This window comes from Uloborus diversus, chromosome 4, assembly GCF_026930045.1.
Source record: "Uloborus diversus isolate 005 chromosome 4, Udiv.v.3.1, whole genome shotgun sequence".
NCBI lineage: Eukaryota > Metazoa > Arthropoda > Arachnida > Araneae > Uloboridae > Uloborus > Uloborus diversus.
In genome coordinates this window covers 171,002,402-171,018,609 of record NC_072734.1, presented here as the reverse complement: position 1 = coordinate 171,018,609, position 16,208 = coordinate 171,002,402, and the positions used below count along the sequence as shown (strand labels likewise).

At 33.9% G+C, this 16,208-nt stretch overlaps 1 long non-coding RNA gene across 1 annotated transcript; it reads right to left on the bottom strand.

The window, feature by feature from the left end:
- Positions 1-1,935: 1,935 nt before the first annotated feature.
- On the bottom strand, positions 1,936-9,019 carry LOC129220366 (uncharacterized). Its single transcript, XR_008580464.1, has 2 exons — positions 8,776-9,019; positions 1,936-2,246 (listed from the first exon to the last, which is right to left on the bottom strand). It is a non-coding gene; the product is annotated as an uncharacterized LOC129220366 (long non-coding RNA).
- Between the last annotated feature and the right edge of the window lie 7,189 nt (positions 9,020-16,208).

The following is a 16,208-nucleotide window of genomic DNA, read 5'->3' as shown; positions in this document are numbered from 1 at the left end:
CGACAATCTATTACGATTTATCTTTCTTATTGTTGCATTAATAAAACTATTTTTATTCGCAAAAAAAAAAAAAAAAATCAACACCTCTTGGAGCGATTGGAGTCAAAATTGAACCAAAGCCTGTTTACGTATGGATTCACATATATTCCAAATTTCAACCAGAACGTAGCATTACTTCTTGAGATAGGGCACTCACAATGGAAAAAAAGAACGGGCGATTGCGCTACCCCCCTTTTAGCTGTTGACACCAAAATAAAATCAGCTTTTATACCCACTAAGGGCTACTTGTCAAAAAATTTATGTTTGATTCCGTTCGTTATTTCTTGAGATACAGCAGTCACAATTGACGATAAAAAACGTTCTATAACTCAACCCCTGTTTGAGCTATTGACACCAAAATTGAATCAGCACCTGCTCCTGTTAGGGGCACATATGGACCAAATTTTGTTTGATTCCGCCAATTACTTCCTGAGGAATAGCAAGCACGCGTAACTTAAAAAACGTCCCATTGCTCCACCCCCCTTGGAGGAATTCGCGCCAAAAACTAATGGGCACAAGTTCACATAGGGGCACATATGTGTACCAAATTTCGATCAATTTCATGCGGTAGTTTTTGCTGTAGAGCGGCCACAAAAAACTGGTCACACACAGACGTGACACACACATACACACACACATACATACATACACACACACATACATACACACACACAGACAGACAGACATTTTCCAAAAATAGTCGAAATGGACTCAGCACACCTCAAAACGTTCGAATCCGTCAAAATTCGAAATTCGAAAATTTGCACGAATCCAATACTTTCTTCTATATATTAGATATAGAAGAAAGTAAAAATTAATAAAAAAGAGCTGTTGGGAAAATAAAAGTATTTTCTAGGTTCATGCTATTTTTATTTTTTTTTAACTTATTCTATCAATTTCAGTGACAAAAAGTACTACTTTTTTTTTTGACTGAAGGAAACAACCCCATTTGTTTCCCTTTTCTTTCTGATAGAAGTAGTTGCCCAGAAGTTTTTTTCTTAGCCACCCAGATGCCCTGGTATTTGTTGAACCCTGCTTGTGGGATTCGTAATTCGTAGTGGGTTCTATTAATGATATAATTTACTCTGAATAGTCAGGACACTTAGTGTTCGAGAATGAAAGATGAGACTACCGAGGGCGCCCATATGTAAAATTTTAAAAGGGGGGGGGGGGGCTCAGATATTTTCCCCATGCTAAGCAAGATATTATCCCTATAGAAAACGATTTCAGTAGATTAGAGTTATTAAAATTGGACATTTTTAATAACTTATTCGTTAATTGCTGGAGAAGAAGTGTTTTTACATTTTTGCAAAGAAAAAAGTACTAAAAGCAAGGAAGTTCTAATTTTAAAAAGGGGCTCTAGCCCCCACTTCCCCCCCCCCATATGGGCGCCCTTGGAGGCTATTGCTTGGCTGAAAGATAAATAAATATATAAAGATTTTGGGGGGAAACGTGAGGAAATAAAAGAGAACAATAATAAGAAGAAATTAAAATACAGGAATGATTAACTTTGATGAGATTTGCGTTTTGAAGTTCTGTGGGATACTGGTTTTTACATTTTTTAATTTTTTTCAGGTAGTTTTATGCATGAAATGCAAAGTTATTTGTATGTTTTTTTGCTACTCTCTTTAAAAAAAGCTTTGTCTTGTGAAATATAAACTAAATACAAGGTTATGCCAGGTTTTGGAGAACTAGAGCTTCAAAACACGAAGCAAAGTCAATGTCCTAGCTTAACGCCTTGAAGAAACGATGGCTTTTGAAATTGAAAGACTTGTCAGAAACTGAGTCAGTTTTCTCCGAACGTAAACTAATCACAGGTCTGCTAAAAAAATGCATAGAATTTTAAATTAAAAAATAGAATAGTATTTGATTCATCAAGTTCTGACTGAGAGTACGTTCCTTTATTTATTCATTTATTTATTCTTTGAACACACTTACATTAAAAACAAACATAGGGTGCTTTAATTAGATTAAACGAACATCGGATGCTGTACTTAGATGAAACGAACATCAGATACATTAGTTTCAGCACTCAGAGGGGTCAATGCACATTCCACCAGGTTCTCTTCGAACTTTTCCTGGAGGACAGCCGCAACCACGTCGACACTTTTTGGGACAGCTGGGGTGTCGATCCTCACAAGTAGCTGGACAGTTAGCAAGGCAGTCCAGGTAAACCTCACCCTTGGCCGTGTCACACTGTTGACTACCTGCAAAAACAAAATATCTCAGTGACCAACATGGCAAAAATTCATCCTGTCACCTAGCATCACATGCTGTTTGAGGTATAGCTTGACCACGGAGAGAAGATGGATAAACTGGAAATGGGCTTCATTTTGTACAGCTTGACCACGGAGAGATGGTGAGTGACCTTGAAGCGAAAACATCATTTGCATCATTTATAATGGGTTGAATCGTAAGAAGTAAGAGGCGTGTTCTCGCTTATCCTATATACTGTTACAAAATAATAACAAACAACCTATTAAAAATGATAAAAATGATGTTTTCGCTTCAAGGTCATACGCCATCTCTCCGTGGTCAAGCTTTAATAGGATCAACGAGAAAGCGCAAGCAGTAAGATTTTTACTGCTTGTACGATTTTTTTATTCCTACCTATTACAAAATGAAGTGTCTGTTTCCGCATCCAGTTCACCCGCCATTTGGTCAAGCTATATAAGTTTCACGCTCAAAACACTTAGGGGCTGTTCATAAATGATGTCATACTTTTTTTCATCAAATTGACAAGTCCCACTTTTGTCACAAGGTTTCACACTTCCCCTTACCCCCTTCCATTTTCTTGTCACGATGGCTGAGCTTTTTCAAAATGAACAAATTGGAAATGTCTTTTGAAAATTACAGTACGTATAGTAAGAACATTGTATTATATCAATCACAAGACTTGCATTGAAACGTTATTTTTAATTTTTGGTAGTAAATTTGCGCCTTCAAAAAAAAAGTGGAATTTTTCCCCTTTTCTTTCATGGGGCAAAGTGAAAGATGAAATACTCTTCTGATGAAAAATGTTCCATTTAAAAATATTTTTGATTGAATAAAGGAGTAAATAAAAGGTTGAATGAATAAATTAAAAGTTAATGAAACAATAAGCAAATAATTAAATAAAAAATATATGAAGAAAATAAATGAACGGATCAAATAGTGTGAATGAATAAGAAAATGAGCAAATCAATGAATAAATAAGTGATTTACTGAATGAAGAGAATTCAATGAATTAATTAATAAATGAATCGCAAGTGATTTAGTAACTGACTGCAAAACCCTAACTCCTAAAAATTGCAGATTACGCGTAATCGACTGCATTTTGGCGTGCTAATAATCGAGCTTGGGATACTGGAGACATTTTATGCGATTGGTTGCAGAGCTCTTTCCAGAAGTAAAGTTATTAAACTCACACAGTTCAGAACTCACTGGAGGAAGAGCTTTTAGAAGTGACAAAGGAGGACAAAACCAACGAGGATACCGACATCGATGACACACAACCAAAAACGTTCACATTGAAAATTTTGAGCCATTCCTAGACACTAGAAATGATCGTTCTGATTTGTTAGTGAAGGAAGATTCTATCATGAAAATGACGCAAGTGATCATGGATGCGTTAATGCTCTGCAAAGAATTACAGGGAAAAATTCTTAATGACTGCCATAAAGCTATCATAGCCAGCTCCTCTTTATAAACAGAATACGAAATTCATTTGTGTTTTCTTTATACATATTGTGCTTAGAAATCGATATAAGTACACATTACTTATGATACAATTAGTCATCACTAGAATGAAGTATTTTTTTATCTACCGGATCTAACCCCTATTTTAACACTACTATTAGGTCTCAATTTACGTGGTTTCGATTTACGCGGCATTCCCGTGGAACTTCCCTTTGCCCCATCCACTTTGCTCCGCATGTTCACGATTAACTCTGCAAAATATGTGAAAAACAAATGCGCTTAATATTAACTAAATGAATACTGCATCGACTATTAGAAGGCCTCAATTAATATTTAAAATGAAAAAAACAAAAGGTTTATAACAAAAATAGTTTTTCACTTACAGCAAAGTATTACAACATGAGTATCAATTTGAAAATTACATGTTTTATCATTAACTTTAAACTTCAGATGCAATTTTTTCTTGACTGGAATAGACTAAAGCTTTCGAATACACTCGACATAGTCAAAATAGTTGGCACTAAAAGCATTGTAAATATTTCCCCGTTTCACTTTGCCTCACATTCTTCAATATAAGTTGTATGATGAAAGGTATGAAACCCATCATATTCCCGCAAAATGAAATACTTTATCTTGACACAGGTTACGTTGATACTATCCATGTCTGAAATATAATTTTTATCAATTAACGGAAAAGAAGAAAAATATATTTAGGCGTAGTTTCATATAGAAGCTCGTAAAAAATCGTTCACTTTTTTGATAATCAGTTTTTAACTCTATCTTTTATTTAATATTTTGGGATGATGATGATGATGATAATTGCTCACCTTTACACACAGGATTTCTCTGTTTTTTTCTTGCTCATTTGCAGTTACTTTGCACAGCCAGATATGAGAAAATTTTAGAAATCACACTCGTGAAAAGCGTTTTGAACAGCCAACATTATATTATACGATGTATGTAAAAAAATAAGCTGAGTATATACTAAACTTGCCAACTACGACTCGCCAGTGGAGGGTATAAATCATACAATTCCTCACTCCGGGTGAAACTTTTAAAATATTGCAATTTATTTGTGTTCTTTTTGTAAGGCATTTAGTATGAAGAAAAAAGCTAAAAGGATAAACTGAAACTAATGGAGCAAGAGCACCAGACCTACGTCATAGAAAAAGGCCTAAAATTTTTCTCCGTAAGCGCATCGCAGCAGTAAGAAAGGTTCGCTATTATTTCAGCTGAGTGGCGCCGTCTTTTCCATGTCAAGTGACCTTGTCGTCCCCACCCGATCATCTTCGATTTGAACGAAATTTTAAAGTATTGCAGATATGCCTTTGAAACTAACCTTTTCAAATTTCAGGCTTTTAAGATCCAAATCCTGAGGATCTGGGATCGATAAAAAGAAGGGGGGGGGGCTACAAAATGGTGGAAAAGCTTTGTGAAACGAATTGCCCTATTTAGCACCGTTCCCCCCCAATGGAGGTCATTTTGGAGCCCACTTTTTTTTTCTTTCTGAGGTATCTTAGATCCTCATAATTTGTGTCATGGAAGCAGATAATTTGCAAAGGTTAGTTTGAGAGACATGTCTGCACCTCTCTAGAACGTCCTTCAAATCAGAGATGGTTGGATAGGGGCCACCAGGTCACGTAACACGGAATGAATCTATGATGTTTAGCTTTTGCAGCAATTTTACGCACCTTTGCTAATTGTTTCCTTCCAAAGCCAGCGCGGCTCAGCTTAAGTAACAGCGAACCTTTCTTACCAGCTGTGATGTACCTACGCGGAAAACTTTTGAGCTCCTGTGCTATGACGTACGTCTGGCAGTCATGGGCATTTGGACGATAACGCTAACTGTCAAAAACAAAAGGTTATTAGCTATTGGGCATAGAAATTTGCAAAAAAAAATGAAAAACGTCTCAAAAAACTAAAAACCATGTTCTAATGAAAACTTTAATTTATCAGAAACGAATTCTTCTTTTTCTTTTTTTCTTTCTTTAAAGATTTTATTAGAATGCAATATTTAGTAAATAGGTTCGTTAAGAACTTTTCTAGACAGAGGAGGAGCTCTGTCTCTGTCCAGTAGTTTTATTACCTTGATAGTCTGAAAATTTACGTCAAAAATTAACCACTTAAAATCAATAACCTCCTAACAATTATCCAGACGTTGAATCTGAATTTTACGGCATGGTTAGCAAGTCTTTCTCTGAAAACGTTCTTATCTACCGACAGATTTGAAACTTGACATAAGAAACGATACTTACTGGTTATCATAAAACGTAACTCAGTTGACTAGTGAGATGTAAATTTCGAAAAGTAGGATTATATATTTACATGCGTGACGCAATGTTCAGTTAGTAAATGTAAGTAGCAACGAAATTTCGTTACAACCCAGTAGCTTCGAACATTTCATTTTTACGAGTTAGGTGTAATAAAAAAGGCCATGCAATTATCAAATCGTTAAAATTTAACAACTTCAATTTTGCAAGTCTGGAATTAAAGAGTTGCTGGGCTGGAGATATTTTCAAAAATGCGCTAATTCATAGTTAAAAATAATAGTTTACAAAACTAAAAAAAAAAGGACACTTTTCTAGTAATATGATCTAAAAAGGAAAAAATAATTATTAGATGTTAAGTATGATAAAATAATTGACTAAACAATTGACTTTAGATAAAATAATTGACTGAACAATTGACTTTAGATAAAATAATTGACTAAACAATTGACTTTTATGTAAAAAAACCGTGGCGTGCTGTCTATTTACATTTCTGCAAGGACAACAAATGGAAGGAATTTTAGACAACTGATATGAAGCACCCCACGCTTTTTTTACATTAAAGTTAATTGTTTGGTCAATCATTTTATCATTAGAAAATCGCCCGTCAAGGTATGACGGCTGAAAATTGCTTCTACATTTGTTCGAAGCTATTGCCTATTTGGTGATAGTTTGATAGTTAAAATGGTAACTCAAACTCTAGTGGATGAACCCTAAACTCCAGTAGGGAGCGTTCATTGTTGGACATTTTTTCGTTTCTTCATTCCCCTGAAATGAGTCTTAGCAGTAAAACAGTTAAGTGACCGGATCCAGTTCAGACTTGTCACAATAAAGCCTTTCCCTGCATGTTAAATATTACCAAAACACATTATCAAATTATAATGCCGTGTTTCATTGTTGAAACACGCGGGTTACTCGATCATTGGCTATTATATATATGAGGGTACACAGCACCTAAAAATTAAATTTTGCGTTTTAGATTATATTGCCAGAAAAGCGTAATTTTTTAAATTTTTTTTAGTTTTTTAAACTATAAATTTATTTTTTTTATTTTTGCATCTCTATAGAAAATATTGCGTTTCACAAACTGCTGACTTTTAGATTTCTTTTCTTTTTTTTAATGCTGAACTCAATGAAAAAAAAACTAAGTTCAAAAATGTGCCGTATAAGAAATGTAATACGCACGATAGCAAATAATGTTACAGAGCCAAATACTCGATGAATGCTTATCAGAATGGAACTCATTATTGCGACGGCCGGTGCGTTGTCGTTGGGACGCAAGTTACAGAGCTGCAAGCCGCAAATTTTATTTCAAGGAGTCTGAAGCATTTTTTCTCATAATACGAAAACTAATACTATTTTCGGATTAAAAAATGTGTTTGTTATTTTCAATTCTGGCATTAATTTCTTATATCATACTTTGGACATATTACACAGACAGCGACACAAAAAAAACGCATTTTTAATGAGATAAATTCATCTACCATATTTTTCTGAATCAGTGAAATCGTTTTTGTAAAACCTATCAAATATCCTGAAGACAAATGAGGCAGTGAGAAGCAAAGGGATGTAAGTGGACATTTTCAAGTTTTGAGTAAAACGCGTTTAGAGATTACGTCCTAGGTAGACTTTCATTGAATTCTTTTCCTAAAGCTGTACAACAGCACCTACCAGGTTTACTAGTACCATCTCTTGCCCCAAGACAGAGGAGGGGCAATGTTTCAAATGGCAACACCCACTTTTTCCTTGAGCAAATTTATTAGCATATTAAAAATCTACCGGGATGTAGATTGCAGATGGTTCACGAAACAGTTTGAAGAATTAACCAGGAAGAGGATTGATTAAGGAGGACATTTTTGAGGCACTTGATGCCTGATAAAAGTGAATCTAAAAGGCAAAAATATTGCCAGTTTCATTTTGGGCTTTGTTTAAATGAGCTGTAGGGGTACCACGATAACTTCACTCGAATGTGAAGTTTCCATGCGCACGCCGAAGTGAATCATCTTTCCTGGAGTAAAAATAGCAGTAAAAGAGAATGATTTTTTCTTCTAAAAGCAGTACAGGTACTCAAGAAAGAGGAAAGTAAAAAATGATTGCTGAATAAATGAATATGATCATTTTGAAACAGGAATGATTGCAAATCACTATTCCATTCTAAGTACCAGGGCTGCGGAATCTGAGTCAGAAGTCGAAAGTTAAAAAATCCAACGGTTGGAGTCTGTCATTTCCCCTCAAAGTCCTCAACTCTGACAATACTTGAGGAGACGGAGTCACTGATTTTGGAGAAAAGGAGTTGGAGTCGGTCATTTTTCCTCTGACTTGAAGGTGGGGCAAATCCAGTTTTTTTTTAATTGCACGATATTTAAAGTAAAGCGCTTTAATAATCAGTTTTAATAATCGAGAGCTAAAACTTTCATTCCCCAAATATTAGAATTTTGAGGCTCGAAATCGTTACAGATACAGAAAAAATTTTACCTATAAATACAAACATCATCTTTATTCCCTTATTTTTACATAGACTTGATCCACTTTCAAAATAAATAACTCATATAAAGACACATTGCCTCATCAACAGATGCAAAAGTATCCGCATTCAAAGATAAAAAAAATCTTAAGAAATAAAAGATTAACTATTGGCATCGTAGAAATATTTATCGGATTCCTGGTTCTTAAAATAGTACTAATAAATAATAGATTCTAGGTATCACTGCAATACAGGAAAACATTTAACCATTTCACATACAGCATGAATAATTAAAGAAATAGAAATAAAGTTCTGTATTTTTCTTACTTTCTGTAAGACTGCAAACTACGCAGAAAATCACAACTGAAAGCAAAACTGCAACTTTCATGATGCCGGCTCTTAAACTTCAGCTCTTAGTAGTACTCTATAAAAATACCTGAAATGAACTACAATATGCTGGGTGTGCGAAATTTATAAGTAAACCAAAACGAATTTCTTTTTGTTATTTATAAGAATTCCAAAATCTGTTTCTTGAATTGTCGGAAAGGATGTTGCAATGCACAAAAGGAAATCCTTCAGCTCCACTTGATTTTTTTTTAATCATTGCCAAGAGGAAGTAAAATGTGTCAACATATTTGGTAAAGAGCTGAGTAAAAGATAAGAAAAACCACAGTATTTTTTTCCTTTCAATGCCACTCACTTTTGATTGTATTTTCATTCAAAATATTCCTACTTTGAAGCGTTTTTGTGAAAAAGAATTAGTTTTCATTGTTATCTTCCCCGGGGATTTTCATATTTACACTAGCTGCGTCACCCGGCTTTGCACGGTCTACCGCGAAAATAAAAGTTATGTGAAGTGACGTGTGTTCAACGATTAGGCATGAACAAAAAAAAATATATTAAAAAAATCAATAAAATTTTGAGGCAGATTGCGGAAAAATAACCAAAAAGGAAACATTTTAAATCTCCTGATTACAGGAAAAGCCTCAAAACAAAAGCCAAATTTTATTTCTTCCCATTCAAGAAATAAAAATGGCAACAGATCTTTCTTTTTAATGATTTTCTTCACGCTACAAATTTTAATAAAATCATTGTTACGGAAAGTTGAGTTGAAGCACTGAATAATAATTTGAATAGAGGAAAGCCTTCGAAAATTAGGAATTTTATGTCGAAATCAAAGTATCATAATTAATAGTTTTTAATTGATATCTCCGCAAATTATTATCGCAGGATTATGTTAAATAGCCAAACATAAAGACGGGAAAATTACGAATCTATCGGTACCTGGTTCGATGGTCAGTTCACTGGGGTTTGGGAGAAGTAACTCGGACATAGATACATAGGTACATACGCTCAGTTTTTAATTATAAAAGATGAACCATACGAATAGTGAAGTAATGAAAAAAAAAGGTAACAACTGGAAGAACATAGTGAAATGTGATTTTTGACGCATACCACGCAGTGTAATTCAAACACGTGGTTATAATATATATATTCTTTTAAAGAAACACTATTTAAATAAGAAATAAATAACTTTGTTCGGCGAAGTCAACAGTCAACAACGTTTTTGGCGCACAAAATTAGCAGATTACTGCAGACAAGTGCTCTGGAGTTATAGGGAACCCCTTTTTCAATGCGAAATAATGAGCTTTTGTACATCCGGTAAACAAATTTAACCGGATGTCATTGCATCCAAAAGCTCATTATTTTATATTGTAAAAGGGATTCCCTGTTATTTTGTGCGTCAAAACGCTTGATTGCTTTTTAATACGAGTACTTAAATGATTTTACGAATTGTTTTAATTCCTGGTTAATATTTAAACGGCACTACAAAGTAATTTTTTAAAAGAAAGAGCAATAAGTGTTTGATCTCTAATACTCGAGCAAATGTATTTATTTTATACAGAGTAGAGCCTTTTTAAAAATTAATTTGCTATCGTCTGCTGCATTTTTTTTTTTTTTTCAAGGACGTAACTCTGGTACAATGAATAAATTCCTTCAAGTGATCGTGACGGAACATTCTCCCATCCACCAATTCGTCCTAGTCCAGTCATTATAGTAAGTTCACCTCGGAATTCGAGATACCCAGCTGTAAGTCTGTAAATACTTGTATATTGACACCGTAAAAGTTGTCTCAAAACCTACATATGGTAGGGTGTACGCAACTATTACATTTCAAGGTCAAAGGTCACAAAAATCGATTTTTTGCGCTTTTTTGTAAATATCTCATTTTCTATGGGGTTTTTTCTATATGTATTTATTATCAATATTGTAGAATACAAAATTCTCTACAAATTTTGTTTAAAAAATTTTTTGTACGGTTAACCGTTTTCGAGAAAGAGGGCGGAGAGCGCGCGGTCACAGGATCACTTCAGGTCAACCGGTGCCTCCGGTCGAAAACGCGCCACATATTAGTTGATGAACTATCGATAAATCAATGATTATAAATATTTGTCAATTTTTATTAACTATTATATTTTATCATTTTTTTTCCAAACCTATCCACTTTTTATTCAGTATTAATTTACTTAACAACACTTACCTGCCCATGTAATTGCAGAATTGTTAATGAAAATATAGGAATTATATTTGAATTTTAACCTAATTAATAAGTAAAAAAATGGAATAAAATGTAAAAAACTATAATTTTAATCATCTTTTTCCTCTTCATCGTCGTCTTCCGGCTGCTGGTAAATTTCATACTGGTCTTCATTATCGTCTTCAACGACATTTGTCTCAAGTTCTTCCATGACTTCGGGGTCAAAGATTCCATCTTCGTTAATGTCACTCTGATATGGTAGAGCATTGAGACAAACTTGCCCATTACATTGGCCACAAGCTAAAGAGCATTGCAAGCCCGCTTTCCTGCATTCGCATTGCGAACCACAACCACTCTTGCAGTTGCAGAAAATTGTATTTAGCAAATTTTCTGGAGCAGGTGGTAAAATTGTCATGATAGGCTCCAGAAAATCGTTTCACATTGCCCAACCCCATACCTAGGAACCAAATCATGCCCTAACCAAGTTTGAACTTGATAATATACACGTTTGAAATGTTGATGAGCAGCTGCACTTGTTGGTGGAATATTTGAAAGCTGCACAGGTTTATCAAGTTTTGTAGACTTGACGTAATGCATATAACGAAGATGATCGAAACTTTTCAAAGATTTCGGAGCATTATGGACTGCTTATTAAGTTTGAGTTCCACTCTCTAATAATCTCTGGGACGAACAATTTTCTTCCTCAAATGCTGCAGCTAGTTCATCCAAATTCGTCAGTTTCTCAAAAACTTTTTTTAATGATTTTTTTCCCTTTTTAAAAAGCGCAGTTAAAAAAAAATTGACAAATATTTATAATCATTGATTTATCGATAGTTCATCAACTATATATGGCGCGTTTTCGACCGGAGGCACCGGTTGACCTGAAGTGATCCTGTGACCGCGCGCTCTCCGCCCTCTATCTCGAAAACGGTTCACCGTATTAAATTTTTTTTAAACAAAATTTGTAGAGAATTTTGTTTTGAAAAATGTAGTTTAAAAGTAGTAAAAAAATGTAGTTAAAAAATGTAGTAATGTTTTAAAAAATTATTGTAGAATACAATCAATATTGTATTCTACAATATTGATAATAAATACAAATAGCAAAAACCCATAGGAAATGAGATATTTACAAAAAAAAAAAAAAAAAAAAACAAAAGCGCAAAAAAAAAAATTTTGTGACCTTTGACCTTGAAATTTAAAAGTTGCGTACATCCTACCATATGTAGGTTTCGAGACAACTTTTAGGGTGTCAATATACAAGTATTTACAGACTTACAGCTGGGTATCTCGAATTCCGAGATTCTTACCTAATTTAAGCTTAAATGACTGGACTATCCGTCTTTCAGGGGAGTGTCGATTTGGTAGGTAATGTGTTTATGAGGAATATTGTGAAAAAGACTGTATTGTGGCTCAAAAAACAAATTCTCTCAAGTTTCGAAACTGAACATTTACATGTCAACAAAACATATTTTCATCCATATTCTCGTGTCTTTTCATTGAAAAGGGTAGGTTGTAACTAAGATTGCAATACCGGTATTCGGTATTTTTAAATCGTGATACCGGAATACCGGTATTAACACTAGTATTAGGAATTTCTCAAAAAAAAAAATTGTTTGAGACATTTGATAAGTCTGTGCAAAAATTGTGAAAACAAATTATGAACAAATATAATATAAAGGAACAAATGCAATTAAAAATCATAGAAACGTAATGCATCTATTTAATTATCTCTAAGCACTCAATTTAGCGCACAAATTTCCTGCAGTCGAAAAAACTCTTTCTAAATTCACGCAGTTAGGTTGCCTCGATGTCTTTCTTCTTCAGATAATTTGGTGTCTTACGTATCAATTTTAGATATACAGCCGGATCCCGACTTACGCGAGCGATGCGTTCCAAGACTCCTCGCGTAAGTCGAAATTTCGTGTTGTGGAAAAGTGTTGTGTATAGTATTTTTTTATTAACATACCCAATCATTTAAGATGATTTTAAAACACAATTTAAAACTGTTTTAAACCATTTTTTAATTATATATTACCGTTTCTTACATAAGGAGCTGAATTTGTGCCGGATTTTTTTTAAAAAGCTGCATTATCTTTACTAATGATAAAGCTGAAATTCTCTCTGTCTGGATGTCAGGAGGATGTCTGGATCTCTGTGACGCGCATAGCGCCTAGACCGTTCGGCCGATTTTCATGAAATTTGGCACAAAGTTAGTTTGTAGCATGGGGGTGTGCACCTCGAAGCGATTCTTCAAAAATTCGATGTGGTTCTTTTTCTATTCCAATTTTAAGAACAAAACTATCATAAGATGGACGAGTAAATTACGAAATTATCATAACGTGGCACCGTAACATGGGCACAAGCCAATTGGCGAGATACGAAATTAACATAACGTGGAACCGTAACATGGGTACAGGCCAATTGGCGAGAAAATTCACCATACATTATTTGTAAATATACAGGCGAACCAAAAGACCTTTTAATTTTTATATTACGGGCAAAGCCGTGCGGGTACCACTAGTTCAACATAAAATACTGTTACGGTACACAAAATCAATGATCAATAGGGAGAGAGAGACATAAAAATAAAACTGTACCCTAACGTACATCAGATCATACCCGAGAGTCCCCTGTTCCTAAAAAATTTTGTTTTACGGTACGTACAGTATGTAGTAATAATAAAGCACTGCACTGTCAGAGTACTATGCATTAGATACAATAAGTTATATTTATAACTTAAAAATTGAAAATGATGATTTAGGCTGTGCAATCTGATCGTCGTTTTAATATAGTTTTAAATACAGTAGCTTCGCATTTACTTTTATAACATTTACATCTATGATAGCACCCCTCTTTCATTGTCTCTATAATCTGCAATACAAGAACAGTTTCCAATTTCATATTGTTTGCATTTTGCTCAAACACTACTCTGCGAACTTCAAATTAAAGCTTAGGTCTTGACTTATACGGATTGCCTTCTCTTGACTTTGAATTGTACGTGTGAAAGATTCTCTCATACCTAATTGTCGCGCTACCTTCGACCCACTTTCTAGTTGTTTCAGCGTATCAAGAATTTTTACCTTTTTTTTAAATTGTAGCAAACTTTCGCTTTTTGATTCCATCTTCAAACTTTAGATGAAACAGCGTGTTGCCACAATAATTCATCACCTTTCATATTTAGAATAAATAAATGAAAAATATGACCAATGAGGAGGGATAATAAATATATACTAACACTGCTATGTTTATAGTGCCGTGTATGGGAACTTGCGCAGTCAGTGATGCTAAAAGGATGAAAGTACATTCACGAAGTCAATGTTTAGTAGTCAATAACAAAGCCGAAACTTAGCATCAGGATTCCTTTCCAAATATTTTCGTGTTGAGCGAAAAATTCTCTTTAGCTCTAAAATACGTTGCTCCTGAAAAAACTCGCGTTATAGCCATTTCGCGTAAGTCGGATCACGTTGTAGCAGGAGTCGACTGTATCCTTTTGTGTGTGTGTGTTTCTTTTGTATTGTGTGTACTATTATTATCATTATTTGTGATTTATAGCTAATCGAGATTTCTGTTCGAGAAACCATACTTTTTCAACATTAACATAATTTCCAACGGCTTTTCCTCGATCAGCTTAGGTTTGTGTTTGCTTTTTATTTGGCGCGGTTTGAAATTTAAATTTGATGTTGTTAGTTTCTTTAAACCGTTTTCGTTTTCTTTTCAAAATTCTGCAGTATTTTACCTATGTAAATGTCTAAAAATATGTTTCAGTTGATTATGTATTACCACTATGCAAATTTTCAAAACACTATATTATACGAATAAGAAATGTTTTTTGTCAAAATTCAGTACAGTTGAGACAAATATTGAAAAAAAAAGTATTACTGCAATGGATGGTTCGAATAAATTATTCATACGATAAATACATTATTAATTGCACTTGAAATTAACTTTCTCAAAAGGGAAAGAGAGAAAAAATAAAACTGGCGCGCGAAAGTGTGATTCATCTCACCACTTAGGAATCAAAATACCATTTTACAATCTTTCCGCCATTTTTATTTAATCCATTTTTATTTTATCCAAATTTTTCCACCAATTGATCGATTTTGGTACTATATCATGGAAAAAGAAATTTGCATTTAAAATATAGTAGATATCTATTAAGTTAAATGAAAAACTGTTTAATTCAAACTATTTATTTTTTCATCTAATACCGAAATTACCGGTATTTCACCTTAGCAAATACCGGTGTTACGAAATTATGAAATCGCTCGAAATACCGGTGTTCGGGATACCGGTATTGCAATTACTAGTTGTAACATGAAAGCACGTATCAGGGTTTCTCATATTTTACTGGTGCATTTTTACAGTTAACAACATAATATTTCTAACTTTTTGCACAAACATTTTAATTTAAGTTGCTACAGGGAAAATTTTACTTTTTACTATCCATATAAAACTGTTAATTACTGAAAATATTACATTGAAAAAATTAGTAATACATTAAATGTGATTTAAATTTTTAATTTTCTTACTTTCAGAACTGCTACAGATCACAGCAATGAACGCAATAAAAAATAGAACTCTTGCGTTCATGATGCTTCTATCTTGAAACGATATCAGTGGACTGATAATCCGAATAAAGCTTCTATGGATTTCGCAACTGCTGGTGCTTTTAAGCAACAAAAACTCTCTTCTAAAATGTCAACAATAGCGAAGCTAGATACACAGGTAATTACGTATTCTCTGACTCTAAAGAATGATTGATGTCACTATTACAATGCATATTTAAATTGCTTTTTTAGGTTTCGTTCCCCAACCTTCGCTCTGCTGTATTTATTCAGCTTCCTATGCGATGAAATATTTCATTCGAACAAGGAAACTGTTGTTATTATTTATCAACGGCTGTTATTTATTTTATGACTAATCATTACATTTGGCATAGAGAAGCATCAAATTGGAATTCTCTTTTAACGATTGTTCTTGAATGGTGTGATTGACATTTTAAATCTGAAAAAAATTCCTTCAAAATTGAATATTTTTTCAAAGAAGGTCGTCTTAATCAAAGATAAAACTAATGGAAGAACATGGTTTACAAGCTGACATAAAACATATAATTACACTTAAGAAGAGCGATTTGGTTGACAGATCCAGTGGCGGGTTTTCAGGTTTGACGGCACGTCGCAATGCAATTTTAGAGACCATTGCCTGTCACAAAACTACAGGA